We start from the raw sequence: 18,877 nt of genomic DNA, 5'->3' as shown, positions 1-18,877 counted from the left end.
TTGCACTTGATACTAGCTCTTTAATATCCATGAAGATTATCACCTTATTTGATGAAGTTCAGTGCCAAATGACATATGGATGGCAAATCACCTCCTAAAACACATCTTCCTCACAACAGTAATAGGTAGTAGGAATTACGGACGATTTGACAAACTTCAAGTAATCGCATCTGTAGACGTAGATTGGGGGAGTGAGGGGTGTTGTCCAATGTAATTTACATTAAGTCCAAGCAAAGCCATAGACTTGAATTTTATTTTTTTTAAATTTATGTTCATTGTTGAAAGCATTACAGATGTCACCTTTGTTTGTTTTTTACCACTGACCCCCTCCACCCCTCCACCCAGACCTTCACCACATGATTGTCTGTGTCCTTGAGCTATGCATATATGCGTATAAATTCCCTTGTTAGGTTAATCTCTCCCCATCCGCCTCCCCTTCCCGCTGAGATTCCTCAGTCTTCTACCTCTCTGGATCTATTTTGTTTATCAGTTTATTTATTATTTATTTTTATTGTTTAAACTTTAAAGTATTACATATAGTAGTACATATATCTCCTTTTTTTCCCCATTGACCTTCCCCCAGCCTCCTCTACCCCCTGTCGCATGCCCTCATCCCACCCCCCCAGTGTTTTGTGTCCATTGGTTGTGCTTATATGCATGCTTGCAAGTCCTTTGGTTGATCAGTTTATTTAGATTCCTCCGCCTGTGCCTCAGGGCACAAGCATAGAGACCCACGTGACTGGTCAGAAATCCCCACTCAAGTGCGTTTATTCATTGCTGAGCTCCCAGGGGACTGGGGTCCCGAGACGGCCTGGCCAACAGTAAGTGCACGATGCTCCCAAGCCTCGTCATTTTTGTTGCATATGCTTCGCTTTGTTTCGCGTGGTTGACACAGGCAAGCGCAAAAGATGTTATTGCGCTTCATCTAAGCCTTCAGTTTGCACCCACCGTGTCAGGGCCCACCTGTTCCTTTAATCGGCATCATCTGATTTCTGTCCGCCGGAGAATCTGCCTGCCTTTTCAATATGACTTTGAAACGCATGCCAGTGTGTCAGGCGGCCTTGCTGCCTCTCCCTAAGCACTACGATGTCTAAGAGAATGACACATTGTTCTCCTGGAATAGTAGACAATGCTGCGAAACCCGCATGGGCCGCGGAAGCCGTCAGCCATTTATAGTGCAGCTCCCTTTTCAAAGGACTGCAGGGGAAAACAGAACCGAGAAAACAATATTCATGGGAAAGCTGCATGCACTTCCTTCCTCCCGAGATCCTCTCAAATAATAGGAAGCGATGAGGAATCAATTGAGAATTCTGAGTTCTCCTGGGAAAAAAATTTTAAACAGCTGTCAAAGGGCTCCCAGAATACATGTGGCCGGTCAACAAGCCACGCACATCAACATCCCTGGAAATTGTCGTGGTGTTTGAAAAAACGACTATCTTTGGCCACATATGGAAACATATATGGGACACACATGGAACATACGTGCATAGTTATTCTACGTTTTCATTATTTAACCAACATCAACACTTACAACGTGCCAGACTTTTCGACATTCTTTTAAAACACCTATTTTGATCCTCACAACAACCCAAAGAGGTAGGTCCTTGACAGAGAAGGAAACTGAGACACGGGGAGGTGAAATCACTGGCCCAACGTTACACAAAAGCAGCAAGACCAGGATGCACACCCAGGCCCTCTGTTCTTCAGCGTTATGCAGGTCTTAAAAGTTTTCTGAAACAACCAACCAATTCAGTGAGAAGGAAACTGTCTCTGCATGCAGAATCGGGCATTTTAAATGTTACCAATGTGAGCGGCTTTCTCTCCAACAATGATGGTTTTATTTATTTACTTATTTACTTACTTATTTACTTGCTTATTTATTTATTTACTTATTTTGGAGTCACCGGAGCACACGAAGCTCTGGCGACCACCTGCAAAAGTGAGGCGTCACTTAGCAAACTGGCGAGATCATTCCAAGTAGTGGGCACACTCGTCTAAGGGAAGGACAAGGTGCGCCGGAGAACCAGGCCTCTCGCGCCCCAGCACCCCTCTTTCTGACGTTTGAACAGTTGGAGCGTGGAGTTCACAAGTCCCTCTCCTGAGATTAAAAGCCCGCCAGGACAGTGTGGTCTGCGTCAGCTCTGCCTCAGCAGACATGGTTTTAATTGGACCAATCCTGAGCCGAGAACAATCCCCATTTTTACTGTGTGCTACGAAGGGAGAGAAGGAAATGTAGAACCACGCTGACTTTCCACACTGCTGTCCGTGTCTTCCCCTCCTCACCCCGGAACCATGGTGCCTGCTTGAGCCTCTGGACCTGATCCAGGCCGGGAGAGGTGCAGGACACCGTCAGCACGGCGGCCTGTCCCACTCAGGACTTGCACCGGCGTTCTTGTGCCCAAGTCCTTATTGTCCAGACCCTGCGTCTCCACCCAGGTGACTTGCCTAGCGTTCTAGTTCCTCTGAGACCACGGCTATGCGCGGCTTTATTCACTCTTGAGCAGCGAGGGTCCCCTGTCAGACCTGAGGAAGCATAGGTCGCTTCTTACCGGGTCCCTCACCCAACCCCTTGCTGTCAGTTTCCACTGTCTCCACCATCTGCTCAGGCCTTGTCCTTCTCGCACTGGACAACGCCCCCCCCCCCCCCCCACGCCCCAAGCAACTAGCCATCCCTAGGAGGAACCTGTCTGGTTTCTGGATCCTGACCTCTGACACCTGACCTCTGACACCACTGCCCATCAAACTCTCAGTGCTTGCTTTTACATCAGAATCACCCCATGAGCTTTTTAGATATGCAGATGCCTGGATTTCATCTAGATTACTTAAAGCAAACTTTCCAGAGGTATGTCCAGGATACTGGTATTTAAAAGAATTCTCCAGATAAGTCTCATTTGTACCCAGGGAGGAAAGACACTACTTTATACCAATTTCTCTCAAATTTCAGTGTGCATACACACAACCTGGGGATGTTGCTGGTTTAGTCGGTATGGGTAGGGCCTCAGAGTTACAACTTCTGAGCAAGATCCCAAGTGATGTCTTTGATGTTGGTCCACGAACCACTCGTTACTGTAAGGCTCAGTGGTTCTCAAAGTGTCGTCAAGAACCACCTGGGGACTTAGAGATGCAAAATTCCAGGACCCACCCCAAACTTACTAAGTCAGAAACTGGGGGTGGAGCCCAGCAATCTATGTTTTGATGATTTGAGTCCCACCAGCCTAGATGGCACTTCCCAATAGACATTCATGCGAGGCACATGTATTACGTAAAAATTTCTAGTTGTCAGTTTTAAAAAGGAAAAAGAAACCGGTAAAGTGAATTATAACAAAACTTTTTTAACCCTATGTGTCTGAAATATTATCATCATTTCAACATATGCCAACATAAAAAATAATTTGGTAGTATACGTACTTTTTCCATAGTAAGTCTTCGCAGTCCAGTGTGATTTTTACTCTCATATGCTGTCTCGGTTCTTACTGGCCACATGATAAATGGTCAGTTGCCACAAGAATCCACCATATTGGACAGCCAACTCCTACACTAATAATGATCACAGCATGAACATTTATTGAATACCTGCTATGTATCAGCCATGACTTAGCCAAGCATCTTATGTGCATTATTTATATAAACACTACCACAACTCTGAGAGGAGGGGTGATGTACAAAGCCCTTGTAGTGTTTCACCAATATAAGAAGCCCACTTTAACAGAAGCATTTCCCAATTATTTTAAATCTACTTATTTGTTTAAAAAAGAAAGAAAGAAAGAATGCAAATAGAATCATTAAGATAACTACAATTAGTACAATTGTTAAGACATCAATAGCTTATAAAAGGCATAGTAGTTGGATAAGTAGAAAAGTCCAAATTTGTTATCCTCTAACCTTTTAAAATATGCCTTTTTAAAAGGTTAGAGGATAACAGAAAATGCATTTTTCTGTGACATCAAATCTGGTGAGAGGTGCTATGGACAGGCTGGTTGGTCAATGGGACCCTTGGGGAACAAAGGAGACCTTTGGTGAGTCCCATGGCAGGATAAAATGTGTGCTAAATGGAAGCAGCTAGCAGGTCTTAATCTGTTCATTCAAGGGCAGGTTTTAATACAAAATGACTCCAATGATAAAACCACGCACCGCATAATGACATGTAGATCCACGACAGACCTCATATGCAATGGTTGTCCCATAAGATGACAAAGCAGCTGAACATTTTCTATCGCCTGGTGATGTCACAGTCCTCGTAGTGTCATAGCCACACACGAATGTGTTTGTGGTGATGCTGGTGTAAGCAAACCTCCCACCCTGCCAGTTACATAAAAGCATAGCTCATACAGTTACGTACAGCACATGATACTTGATGATAATAATAAACGGCTATGTTACTGGTTTATGTATTTACTATACTACATTTTCATCATTATTGTAGAGTGTACTTTTTCTCCTTATACACAAAACGGGCAGCATCCCATCTAGCAACTAGAAAGGGGGCTGTAAGGGGTTGTGCAGAATGGAAGGTTTTTATAAGCAGAGGGTGGGGCAAGGGAGCTATTGAAAAAAGAAATGATTGTTTTGGGGCCAGGCCACCTTTCTTTGGGGGACAGAGGGGAAGGTTTTTTTTTTTTTTTATCATGCAGGTTGCCTCTTCTTTCCACGAGGGATGGAGAGTGACCACGGTGGCAGGTAACCTTACTGGGGCTTGACCAGAAAATCACAGACCGGTTGATTAAGATTCCTTTTCTGGAAGAGGTTGAAATTGCAATTGGATCAGGTATTCACCTAGGTTTGTTACCATGGGCTTTTATCGGCGGTGATGCCATTTGGGGGCCTGTGGGTTTTCTTTAACCCCGTAAAACAGTGTGGCACGCTACCCAGGCAGCAGCCTCGTCCATCGCCTGCGTTTGCCGCATCTCTTGTTAGCATCATTTTTCTCTGGTGCTTGACATCCTCTCAGTTTGTTTTGTACAATAACCTGCTGTACAGGTTTGTAGCCTGGGAGCAAACAGCTCGGTGATTAGTACGCTGTTCCATCTAGGTTTGTGATAAGTGCTCTCTGTGATGTTCGGACAAGAACGAAAGCACCTGAAGAAGCATTTCTCAGAACGCAGCTCCATAAGATTGTAGTCAAACGTGAGGCAGTGTATTGCTGTGGAAAACAGGCCATTTGGAATTTTAAAATAATAGTTGGTTTGGTAGTCAAATCGTTCATCTTTATTAGTTCCCGTAACTTCCATTTTTCTCAAGGAAGGCTGATATTTAAATGCATTTTCTATTTATGATAAACTACTATAAGGAGGAAAATGTAAAAACAATTAAAAATTTTCTATCTGAAGTTAGGCTTCCATTTTTTTTGTCAGAATTACCATTTGTCATTTTGACCAAGTAATGTAAATATCCTATTTTAAACTGACAGATAACTAAGACATATTATCCTATGACCATTTAAAATAAATGAATGGGGAAAAAATGCATTATTCTATAGAGATTTTTAAAAACCCTGCTATATATTTTTTAAATGAAGTTAATCTTATTTTAAAATGTTGATTAGATATTTCAAACTTAAGTTGTTATTTTTTATATTTAAATATCTGCATAGCTTTAGTATAAGTGTATTATGCTGAAGGATTTCATATTTTACCATAGTACTTGAAATAGCAGTCATATCTTTTTTTAACATAGCGTGCATAATCCTCAGTATTTTCTATAATCAGTTTCAGTGTCTCTCTTTAATTGCAAGGAAAGAAGTGGATTTGATCTGAGTGTCTAGTAACCAACCTTCATCCTATTAATTATATACTATATCATGGTGGTTTTTATACTGGAGTAAGATCATAGAATCTTTCATCTCTCAGCAGAACTCATTGACTGCTAAGCATTGTCTTCGTTATGGGGACTGGAGAGTTGCAAGGATTCAGGGTTTCATCTACCCAGAATGAAGGCTTTTACAAAAATACCTAAGTGTTTCCTTTGTAGGAAGTAACTAACTTTCCTTCTTAGGGGTGTTAAAGGAAGAATGAAGCAATGGAAACCAGGAGTTGGTCTGATGATACATAGCATTTTCCTTCAGTCATACTATACAGAGACCTCATCTCCAATTGCTATGGTTTGAATAGTCTCATAGTGTGAAGAAAAAAAAAAAAGAAGAAACTGTGAACCAATTCTATCTTTATTCTTGCTGCATTTGTGTGCTGTAAACCATTGGAAGCAAAGACGCTGTATATTTGCCCACTCTATTCTTGAAGTGCCTGGCGTATACCAGGTTAAAGAGTACGTCTCACAGATATTTGCAGAATGAGTGCATGCATGCATAAATGAATACAACTTCTAGATCTTAATTTACAATTCTAGAAACAAAATGAAAGGCCCTAGTTTGCTGGCCATTGTTGGTGACTCAATCTGGATTATGTCTTCACTGGCCTTCGTGGGGGAGAGCAGGGGGAATCGGTGTCTGTCTGCATCATGTCACTGAATGGTCCCCAGTCGCTGCCAACAGATAAGAAACGTCAACAGCTTAACCAAGTAGCTTTCAAAAATAGCCTCCTTGATGAAACTGGAAATTTGGGTGCGTGCTAGAAACAAACCATTTGTCTTCCATCTGAAGAAGGTTCGGCTGACCACAGAGATACCTACCAGAGAGATGGAACTCTTTTTTAAGACCCGTACATAAATGAGCAAGAAAATATCAGATTCAAAGCCTTCCCTCTCCTTAAGGCATGAACAGAACATCTTATTTTCAATGAATCTGGCGAATCATTTTGGGAAAAAAAAAAAAAAAAAACTTGGGGATCGTGGCTAGGGACTCTGTTTCTTTAAGATTCCAGTCAAGGTTTTTACTTGTTTGTTTTCAATAGCGCTGGGCAGTTTTCCTCAACATTTAAATGACTATTTGCACAGTACACCACGTTGTGGGCTTCCTGGTCGGTGTCCTCCCCCACCCCCTCCCGGGTAGGGAATGGGGGGTGTGGCGATTCCGACCAGATTTTTTCATCCCTTAGCAAGTCCCCCCCCCCCCCCCCCCCAGGCTGCTGTTAATGCTGAAAATAGCTCAAAGGCGCTCAGCACGGTAGCACCACCCAGCAGCTGCGATCCTTTCGCTCCCTCATTTGCCTTCTCTCTTGCCTCTTTCCCCCGCTTCAGACACTTGGATTGGATGTAATCTGAAATCTCTGGAGTTCGAGACCTTCTAAAAAAAAAGGGCTAAATAAACCATCTCTACATGTAAAGGCCACCGACTCCCACTTCCTCTGCTCAGAGCGACCGAGGAGCCCGGCTGCCCGGAGGTAAGTTTTCCTTCTACAACCACGGCATTGGTTCCGGAGGCGCTTCTGGTGAACGCTTTTGAAATCAGTTATTTCGAGTGAAACTAAGCGGGGGCTGCGAACGGTCTCCAGGTGAACGGGGTGTTCCCCAGGAGCCTCTGTGCATGGGGGTGGGGGTGGGGGGAGGTTTCAGGGGGGAGCGATTTTAAACTTTTGCTGCACACTCTGTCCCCCGCCGGTGCCTGCGCTGCCCGGACCTCCCCGCCCCGACCCCACGCAGCCAGCCCGCCTGGCAGGCTTCACCGTTCCGACTGCTTGCTTCTGTCCACCTTCCTACGGGCATTTTTTTTTTTCTTTTTTTTTAAGGAACAAGATGCAACCGCCCGAGTAAAGAAAAATCCATGAGTAGTTGTTCTTGAAGGACAGGGAGCAAAGCTCTCCTTTATTCTGTTCTGGGGTCGATCGCCGTGCGCGCAGGCATTGCTGGTTGGCAGCGGCGCAGTTTGTTGGTGGTTTGCTTTCCGCGTGTTCCTGGCGCGGCTCGCGGGTCGGGTCGGAGGCTTCCTTCCCCAGCTGGGAGTCCCGCTGGCAGGTCTCTCTCCCGTGACGGTGTAATATTCTGGAGAGCTCTCCGCGCCCCCTCCCGCCACCCCTCCGCGTGCGCGCGCGCGCCCTTCTGCCGAGTACTTTGATCTGTGGACTTTCACTTCAAACGCAGTTGATTGCGGGTGTTGGCTGGGGTCGGTGAAAAGTCTTTTTGTTCGGTGCTTCCAGAGCATTTCCTGGAGGTGATCTATGGGGGCTTTGGTTCTCTCTCTCTCTGCTGCGTCTTGGGGTGTACTTGTACGGAGACCCCTACCTGCAAGGAAAAGCCTCTCTCCCGGCCAGCCACCCTCCCCCCTCCCCCGCCGCTGGATCCCCCGCTGCCTCCCAATCACCACGTGTCTCCGGGCCTTACTGTTGCCTTTTACCCTGAACACAGATATCCTTGGTATTGACTGATTCTCGTTTCCAAAACAGTCTATTGATATCGCAGATCACATGTCAAGAGGAAGCATGCATTTTAAACACACGGTGATCTTCTGGGTAACTTTAAAAAAAATTTAAAAAAAAAAAAAAAGGAGAAGAACAATTGAAAAGAAAGAAAGACGGGGAAATTTTTAAAAGGAAAACTGTGTGTGTGTGTGTGGGGGGGGGGGGGGACCCCTTGGTAGCCAAAAGCCTGTTATTCGAGTGAAACTTCTGCTGAATGAGGGATAAGGAATGAAAAAATATATATTTCCTAAAATAGGCCATGTAGCACTTTCCAGCCATTCAATCAACTTTTAAGTGTTTTCTTTAAAGAAAATCTGTGTGTGTGTTACACTTGTTTGTTATCCTTTTCTTCCCCCCCTCAAAGCAGAGAGAGGGAAGGTTCAAAGTCCTCAGCCAGATACTCAGTTTGACTTTCCTGGCAAACTGTCCCCACCTGTTCTGTTGCAGGTTAGGGCTAGAAGGAGCCCAAAGCCGTCAGGGGGCTGTTTAAGTCCCAGGCCAGGACTGGGGCTCCCCGCACTCTGCACCTTGCTGAGAGTGGCCACAGGACAGGAGGAGGTTTCAGAGGGGAGGAGCTGGCGAGAAGGCTATGGGAGAGGTTCCTTGGGATCAGGTGCAATGGAGCCTCTAGAATGTGGACTAACAGTAAGAAAACTCAGACATGTTCAGTCCAGTTTTCATTCCCCAAATCTGGACATTTAATTGCTAACCCCTCACCCCCCACTTCAAATTTGCATTATAAGGAGCATACTAATGATCACATTTCTGTGATGGGTCAACATTTTAAACCCTCCAGTTATTTTAAGCGTGTACTTCACTGCCTTTGGGGGGCTAGTATGCCCTTCCCCACCCCCCCCCTTAGTACTAGGGAGCTCTCATGGGGCATCGCTGAGTGCAGATGTCCTGTCACAGGCAACACAAGTTCAGGTGCAGAGTCCAATGGCCCCAGGATGCCATGGGTCAGGAAGGTGTCAGACGGCCCACTCCGTTCCCGGTGGGCAAGCCATTGTTTGCTGAGCTGCTGCTGCTGTTCTGTTTCTTTGTGTCTCTTCGCCCCTTCATTTTCCTCTGAAACTTGGGATGGTCTGAACGTGAAACTCCAGGTGAGAGCTCGCCAAAGCCGCCGAGTTTCACACCGCTTCCTCATGAAAGAGGGATTCTACCCGGCCTTGCTCGAAACTTGGCCCACGTTCTGCCAAAAGTTTCGTGCGTGTCAGCGAGGCTGGATCTGAAACCTAATCCAAGGCCAGGTGACTCCTAGGGACGTGGAGGCTTCCCTGTCTGAGCACAGAACCTGTCAGGCAAGGCCGTCCCTTATTTTCACGCCTCCATGTCACTGCGTGGGTACACACATTTTTTTCCGCCAAGAAACTCCCATTTGTCCTGTGACATTGGAAAGCCAGGTTCAATCCTAATACGAGTTTTTATAGCTGTGGGATTTAAGCAGTGGCAACTCTGAGTCTGCAGTTTAAATTCCTGCACAGCCTGAACCACAGTGGTGTGAACATGTTGGTATAACTCAGCTGAAGGAAGTCCCCGGAGAGTCCTGGAATGCCTTTCTTTGCTTAAATATACCTCTGTGCCCGTGAGGAACAAACAGTAACATTTTGTCCTGGTCCGTCCACTTTGACAGTATGCTTTTTGTTCGCGCTCCAAAGGTGGTGTCAAATAGATTGGTGGAAAAAAATAATAAACTTCCAGCTAATTTTTTTTTCCCGCCTGCTCAAGTGATAGACTCCTAAGGAACATTGTAAGCATTGAAAACTTCAGTAATGTTATTTGTGATGTAGACTGAGAATAAAGGGGTACTCAGCAGAGACCATTTCCATCAGAAAAGGGTGGGGACTTAGAGCTGATGGGTGTAATGAATGGTCAGACAGGGCCAGGTTGTGAAGGTGTGTGGTGGAGGTGGAGGCGGAGGTGGGTGGAGAGGAAGGGGGATTTGTAAACTGTGTTCAGCAAATCTATCACGTCTAACATAAAAACAACCAAGCCCAGGATCCAAAAACATTCTTTTGTTGATCAACTAAGTTTGTGTTGGCTGAATGTTGAATTTTGGGGGGGGTATTGTTTTGTTTGTTTTTTATTGAGGACAGCAAAGATTACATTCTGATCATTAGGATTCCAGAAATGGCAATAACCTCCAATGAAAATATGACCATGGGGAGACCTACGCAGTTGTAAGTGAAGCTCAAGAGCCAGCCTCAGAAAGATCACGGGTCTGTGCCCACGAGAGATGCTAAGCCCAGGAGACTATGAGTTGATGTGTCATGTGATTAGTTGGAGGGTTTCTGAACTCATTTGAAGAATTTCCATAAAAATAAATTTGCGACCGCACTAAAGATTTAGGCGGACTGAATTTAGTGACATTTATAGATAGTTATTTATTACAAAATTAAATGACAAAATTTGATTTTGAACATTCTGTAGTCAGATTTTTGTTTAATAAACTAGATTATTGAAGATGCAGTATGCATCTTAGCAGGTGACTTGCAAACTGACTGTCACTGATCCCGTACTACGTAAAGCATTTGAAAAGCTCACAATAACAAATCGTGTGGGTCCTCCATGTAGGAGCTGCACTTTAACACTGACTTCACTATTCATTGCGTAGCATTTACCAACATATCTGATTTTTATATCCCAAAACTAGTGCAATGAGTAGAGGAGAGGAAGATGCTCAAATAGAGAGAAACAGGAGAAAACAATCAGGACCATCTGGCAAGGGGGTTCACTAAACACAGAAAGGTGGAAGGAGCTCAATATTTTGAAAACAACCATCGTCCAGGTTGGTTGGAAAAGAGAAAGGGAGAAATACCAGGTGGCAAATAAACACCAAACTTGTGGATATGCAAATTTTCTTTACATCATAATGTGATCTTCTTTCAGGAATGACCACACTAGTCATTGAGAATGCAAAAATCAGTCTCTGATACATCTTCTCTTGTGCTTAATTTACTGTCAGAAAATGGAGTCCATATAACGCTTATCCATTCCACAAGGATATATTATTAAAACTTAAGTGTATAGACGCATGGCATTTATGTTCTTAAAAAAAAAAATTCGTATCTGTCTGATCAGACCATGATGTCACAAAACAAAGTCCTCCCCTGATAGACCAAAGAGGATTATTTGCCTGAAACAGATAAACCATCATTTCCAGGAAAGTCATCATGCTCCAACTAAACCTTTATTTGTTATTTGGATGTTATCATTTTCTCTGAAATAATGCTTTAATCATTACAATGCCAAAACACCTCAATGGTCCCAAAGCATTCTCTCACCTACCCACGGTGGACTGTCAAAAAGATGTGGGCGTTTCTTGTAGGTTTATACGTAGACAGTGTTGTCAGGAGACAGGTCCCCTTAAAGCCTCTCTCATCCTGAGCTTTATCATGGAGTAGGAGACCCTGGTGACCCCCTCAATCACTCTGATCCCCAGGGGAAAGTGCAGCCCACTGGGGCTTGAGTTAAAGCAGAGAACAAAGAAGGCAACTCCTCTTTCCTCTGTATTTGGACTGAGGCCTCCCTACGTCTCTTGCTCTAACTTTTCTTTTTCTCATGGCATTATCCCTCTTTTCTATTATTTACACTTCTCTCTCTTTTTCAAAATAAAGATTTTTAACTTATTTTTTATAGAGAGAGGAAGGGAGGAAGGGAGGGGGGAGAGAAACATTGCAACCCGGGCATGTGCCCTGACCGGGAATCGAACCGGCAACTCCTCAGTACAAGGGAGGACACCCAACTGAGCCGCACTGGCCAGGCCTCCGCTTCTCTTATTCCGGCAGGAACAGAAGTCTTCCTTGCAGACTTCACCATCCTGGAATTGTTGGAGGAGGAAAAAGCCCCAAAGTCTCTAGCTCTTTGGGCCGCCAGTTTCACTCACATGGCAAAGCTCGCCCATGGGCCCCTGAGTTAGAAGAGCATTCTCATGTGTCTCACAGTTAGAGTTTGTGTTCAGTAACTGCCGAATAATTCATATCAGAACAAAAATAAAATGGGCATGAGCGCAGCCCTTTAGGTCAGAATGATATATCCATTTTTTCAACCAAACTTTTCATTTTAGAACAATTTTAAACTTATAGAAAAATTGTAAAGATGGAACCAGAGTTCTCATATACCCCACGCCAAGTTTCCCCTGTTAATAACATCTTACATTAATATGGTAATTTTGTTATAATTAATGGGCAACACTGACACTTGATTAACTAAAGTTCATACTTTATTCCTATTTCCATAGTTTTTGCCTAACGTTTTTCTTCTGTTCCAGGATCCTATCCAGAATACAAGAATACAGCCCTGGCTGGTGTTGCTCAGTGCTTAGAGCCTCAGGCTGTTCAATTCCCAGTCAAGGGCATGTACCTGGGTTGCAGGTTCAATCCCTGGCTCATTACCTGGGTTGCAGGTTCAATCCCTGTGTGGGAGGCAACCAATCGATGTGTCTCTCTCACATCGATGTTTCTCTCTCTCTACCCCCTCCCCTTCCTCTTTCCCTCTACTCTCTCTACAAAATCAATGGAAAAAATATCCTTGGCTGAGGATTACCAAAAAAAGAAAAGAATCAACCAATGAATGCATAAATAAGTGGGACAACAAATCATTCTCTCTCTTTCTCTCTCTCTCTCTCTCTCTCTCTCTCTCTCTCTCTCTCTCTCAATACATTTTAAAAAAAGGATACTGTATTACATTTAGTCATCATGTTTTCTTAGATTCCTCTTGGCCATAACAGTTTATCAGCCTTTCCTTGTCTTTTGTTGGCCTTGATAGTTTTGAGGAGTACTGGTCAGGTATTTCATAGAACGTCTTTGTATTAGAATTTGTCTGTTTTCTCATGATTAGATCAGGGTTATGGGTCTTGGGGAGGAAGACATTCTCAGTACCTCACATCAAGGATACATACCATCAACGTGAGGTAGCACTGTAGATGCTGACCTTGATTACCAGCTGAGGGAACATTGGTCATGTTTCTCCACTGGAATGTTTCTCTTCCCTCCACCCCCCTTTCCAAACGGCACTCTTTGAGAAGTAACTTTGTGCAGCCCACACTGATAGAGAGTGGAATTATGCTCCTCCCCCTGGTAGAGCATCTACGTAAATTATTTGAAATTCTTCTGTGTGGGAGATTTGTCTTTACTCTCCAATTTACTTAAGTTCAATCATTTACTTATATCAGAATGAATGCATAGATATTTATTTTATACTTTGGATTATAATCAATACAACTTTTCTTATTTTGTTGCTCAAATTTTTTCCAGCTTTGGCTATTGGCAGCTTTTGCTTGGCTCCTATGTCCCTTTGACATATTCCCATCATTGTGAGTTTTTCTTTTTCTTTCCCGGTATCACAAGATGTTCCAGGCTCATTTTATATATTTCCTGCCTCAGTCCTAAAATCAGTCATCTCTTCAAGAAGCCCTGGTTTCTTTTATTGAAGAATGGTATTACAAACCAAGACCAGGGCATCCATTTTAATTTCTGAATGTGACCTTATCAGCCACTTATTTTTTAAAGAAAATTTTCATTTTGTTTGTGAATTTTCAGTTTGTAGCTGGAAATACATTGATGTGGTATAAAAAGGTAACCTTTCCTGCTTTTCCAGATTAATAGGCTCCATGTGGCCCTTGCATACTCCCCTGTCCATCATTTTGAAACAAATTCAATTAAATATGGTCATCTCTGTTTGTCATTGTTAATTTTGGTGGGAGATTCATAGTCTCAGTTGTGGTCCTCAAAAGTCTTAAACGAAGTCTTAAAAGGTAGAAATCCATTGTTTCTTCCTTAAATAAATGTAAGGACATCAGGCATTATTTACAATTTGATCAATCAAGACCATTAAATGAATATCGGATTCTGTTACCAAGCCTTCCACTTACTCTAAGAACTGTGCCATAGACAGATAAACAGCCTGGTGGGACAGTCAGATAATAACAGTTGGTAGGAGAAGATGGATGATGTAGAGGTCCACAGTGCTGTCAGGCCACAGAGCTGGGGGTGAGAGTCAGGCATCTATAGTGCTTAAAATCAGAGATGTTATCACAGATGGAAAAACTCTATTTGAATTGGAATTTGGCTCAGATAAGAGGGCATTCAAATGTAAGAAGGTGATTGTGTCTAAAGACTCAGAAGAAAGACAGCTCAGTACTCAGAGAATATCCAGAAATCTGGTATAGCAAGAACTTAGGTCTGATGGAGTGTCCCTGTAAAGGAGTATTGGATTGGCATTCATTTATTGAGAAGAAAATTATCATAATTGGGCACATATGTTAGTATTATTGCTGATCAACATTCAAAATGATTAGAAATGATACAGTGGGCAGCCCTTCAAGGAGATGTAGCTGAGAAGAAAGGGACAAAGATAAGAATAGTAGAAATGAGAGGAGATCAGCTGGTGTGGAGCATGAGGCGTTGGAACTGTACAGCACTGCCCCCTAGTACTTTGTCCTAGAAACTAAAACTCTACCTGCAAAATAACTGCACCTGTAATTCTACTTAATATTCAGTATTATCAGAGATAATAAGTTGTATTTTTATTGTTTCACCAAATGCATAGCTGTATCATATTCAATAACTACTTTGATTTCCTTAATTATTAATGTAGGGTGGTATTACTATTAATATGGGGTTGGTCATGCAGGCATTGTATACCCAGTGTACAGTTGAGGACAATGACACCCAGATAGTTGCTGCCTCATCCACATTGTATCCCTAGTAAAGAGCAAATGGTAGATTGACGCTCATGTCCAGATCTTTCAAAGTGTGCCATTCCACCCAGTTATAAAATGCAAAAGTATAAAACAGGTTAGAAACAATAGCCAAAGCATAACAAGAAAACTATTGGTCCAAGCAATAAGGGGGATAGTTTCTAATCATAGCAAATTTTAATTTTCTATACTTCACTAAGTCGAAAACATAAGCAAAAGGGAGATGAGGATTACAGAGAAAGACATGAATGTGCCAATGGTATTAATGAACCAAAAGTTAGGAGTTGGCTGATTGAAACGAAAGATACAGGACAGTAAAAAGAATGAGGTTAGTAACTTGATACAGTGTAAATAAAAATAGTGTACTCTCTTATGATAGGTCAGTTCAATATTAAAAAGGATGGAATAGAAATATTGTTCTAAAGACAAAATTGGGCCTGAAAAAAGGAATTGAATTTAGTTCAATGGAAAAATACATGTACGATGTGTTTTCAAAGCATCGTATTTTGAATACTTTGAGTGTTGCATATCCTGGTCCAAGTACAACTTTGAATTGGTTTAATTCTAGGAGAGCTGTTGCTCTTGACATGTATTCAGCTCAGTGCTACTTGGTTCAATTTTGCAAACCTAAGAAATTTGGTTGGTTTCAGATTTAGCTCCAAGTAGCATTCAGAAATTTTGATTTTGTTTGAACTGACCATTTAAATGTTTTAAAACTATGCGGCACTCAACTTTTAAGACAAATTCTTAATGTTAAAGACATCCACGAGTGTTGAAAAAAGTTAAGAATGGGAAACTATAAAAAAAAAAATATGGCCACCTACACGTGCAGTTTGATTAGAAACCACACCCTGTGGCACCAGCAGAGCTACGTGCTAGAAAGGATGGCCTAGCAGCTGGTTGACCTTCAAGTGCACATCTGTAAATAGACCACAACAGTGAGCTTGAAGGATTCACAGGGGTGTGGTGGGATAAAGAAGGAAGTTTTGTGCTAATGCAAGAAGGGTGTTCAATGTCAAAGTTCTAGGCCTCATTCTGAAGTAGGAAGTGGTCATTGTCCCTGACTGTAGGGCAGTAAAATGCTAACTTTGGGAAGAAGTAAATAGCTTTATCACCTCTTAGTGGTGGCGTATAAATAACAAATCAAATTGTTTACCATAAAAATCATTTTATAATTTGAAATGTAAGTTATTTTATACTTTTATCTAACTTAGTTAAATATAAAATTTCAAATCAATCATTTTATTTTATTAATTTGTTTAAAAATTGTTTTTATAATTTGAAATGTTTATATATGACATATAAGCAATTGTTTACCAAGTGTTTAAAATAAAAATTAATAGTTTACTATTACTATTTCTGACAAAATTAAGTCATTACAATTTACTTTATATATCAAACATGATTATTTTCTTTCAAGGCAGAATAAAACCAAAATAAAATGCAAACAAGTTTTAAACTTTATATTGCTACCACAGAAGATGTAGTTTATGATAAAAAAAAAAAACAACAACTCTTAAAAACCAGGTAAAAGACTAAAAAACTGAGTGAAATGGAAAATTCAGTTAGAGGCAATTTTTGTAGAAAGAATAATGAAAGTTTTCTTTTTGGGGAAAAAATTTTAAGATGACTATTGGTCTTCAATACAAAATATATTTCATTTTAGTTTGTGTTTGAGTAACTTCACTTTTAAAATTAATGAATGCATTTCACGTTCCAAAATTAATTTAGAATTGGCACTCAGGTTTTCTTTGTCTCATGCGGTGAGAACCACAGCTTGTGTAAAAACTTGTACAAACTTGTCTGGAAACAAAGTGATAATTTTTATGCTAATGTAAGAAAATTTGATTGCAGTTAGATTTTTATCCTCTTTATCTTATCTATTTTGGATATTGAAATTAAACAAAAAACATAGAGCATTAAAAAATCATGTGTGCCCCTCATAGTTTTACATATTCACATACATCCTTTTTCTAATCAATATTCTGAATGACTAAACGAGAGCAGAGGTGTAAAAACACTTGGCAGAAGACCATATGGTGTGGCTGGTACATCTAACACTTGGCTGTGCTTACTAAGAACGATCTACATATAATAAGTCAGAAAGGGAGGAAAGTAGAGTTTCCAGTAAAACCAAGCAGTGTTTTAAATGACCAGAGATAATGACTTCTAATGCCTTAGCCAATTTCATATTTATCAAATGAAATATTATCAAAAAGATCTTTTTATGCTCCTCCAATCATTTATTGCTTATTTTCACCATTAAATATGAATCATATGGGCTCAAGATTTAAGACTTTACACTCTAACACCTGAACTAATCTCAATGTGAAAAACATTGATGAAATCTCAAACAGCCTTCCAAGAAAAAAATTCACAAGCAAACATAGGAAGGAATTGCTTTAACCTTAAAAAAAATAAGTAAATGAATAAAGTAAAAATAAAGAAATTAAAAACCTATATCATAAAAGTGCACAGAAATATATAGACTAAAAAATAAGAAATTCAGATAACGGTTGCCTCTGGAGGCAGGGAGTATATTTCAATGAGAGAGGTAGACAACAGGCTTTAATTAAGTCCATGATGTCTTATGTTTTAAGGTGAATGATGGGCACATGGATGTTTGTTATATTATTCTTTTTATCTTTTGGGGGTAAGGGAGAGAAATCAACCAAAGGACTTGTATGCATGCATATAAGCCTAACCAATGGACACAGACACCAGGGGGTGAGGGCTTGGGTGAGGGGGGGGGGCGGGCAATGGGAGGATAAAGACACATATGTAATACCCTAATCAATAAAAAAAGTATTTTTCCTCTATCTTTCATGCCCTAAATCTAAGATGCATTCTATACACAGAATAAATTTATCAGATGCTAATATTGAGAGACAATATTATTTTTACCTAAAGCAGCCCAGATTTTCTGAAAATTTACAAATAGAAAATAACACAACTGTTATCGTGTTTGACCTGTATTTCTATATTTTTGCTTCGGGCCCAAAACTTCTATAAGTGGTAAACTAGAAAAGAAAATGAATTTTGTTCTTTAGCAGACAAATATCTATTGTAAACCTCCATTGAAGACCATTTCTATAGGATGTATCATTCCACAAGGCATGGTTGCATACAATTCATAGAACCTACCTAATGTGATATTTAGTCTTTACATTATTCAATAATTTGTCATTATGCTTTCTGAGAATTTATAATGGGGTTTGAATCCAGTGGTGAATAAGCTTATGGTATCTTCCTGTTTGAAGGAAGATACCATGTGCATAAGCGTATGGAAAGTGGTTTCATAGCGGCAATCCTCTATAGGACCCTGAAAACAGTCACACAGCTCACCTGACATGTTACTATGCCAATGAGGACTGCTTATACTTAATACTTAGTAGTGCTTCTCCTGAAATTTAATTTATTCAAAAGATTTACATACACACAACTGTTACTTCATTTTTACACTTAACACTTCTTTGATATGGGGAGGTGGGGGAACCTCATGATTTTTCATTACCGTTTGGCAAGAATCAATGCTTGACTTTGAGAATTTTTATCTTGATGTTTCCTGTTTGTGCTACACTTAGTATGCTAAAATGGAAATGCTGGAAGACATCACTATCTTGTTAAGAGTTTTGACAAATGATGGGTAATACTGAGTGATTTTTTTTCTGTTCTTTTTTTTTTATTACAAGTAATTTTACATGTAGGTTGAAAGTTCAGCATAAGCAAAAAGTTCATAATTTTATATCATACAATTCAAAGAAAAGAGATTTTCTACATTTCTAGGTAAAGACCATGAAAGGTATATAGAATTGTTTAAATGGGACACTAACACATTGAAAGAAATTGTGACGTTTTAATAACACAAAGAACGACTTTGAATTTCCTC

At 41.1% G+C, this 18,877-nt stretch overlaps 1 protein-coding gene across 12 annotated transcripts in view; it reads left to right on the top strand.

Moving 5' to 3' along the window:
- SORBS2 (sorbin and SH3 domain containing 2) overlaps window positions 1–18,877 on the top strand; it is a 197,991-nt gene that overhangs the window by 27,516 nt on the left and 151,598 nt on the right. For 11 of the 12 annotated variants that reach the window (XM_079779516.1, XM_079779514.1, XM_079779508.1 and 8 more), the window contains exon 1: window positions 7,034–7,274. The gene's annotated coding sequence lies outside the window, so the exon portion shown is untranslated. Of the gene's footprint in view, window positions 1–7,033; window positions 7,275–18,877 lie in introns of those variants that run through there. The other variant, XM_079779510.1, reaches the window with a different exon arrangement.

The sequence above is a fragment of the Cnephaeus nilssonii genome, assembly GCF_951640355.1.
Source record: "Cnephaeus nilssonii genome assembly, chromosome: 8".
NCBI lineage: Eukaryota > Metazoa > Chordata > Mammalia > Chiroptera > Vespertilionidae > Cnephaeus > Cnephaeus nilssonii.
The sequence above is the reverse complement of the archived record's forward strand: the minus strand, read 5'-3'. Positions and strand labels throughout refer to the sequence as shown.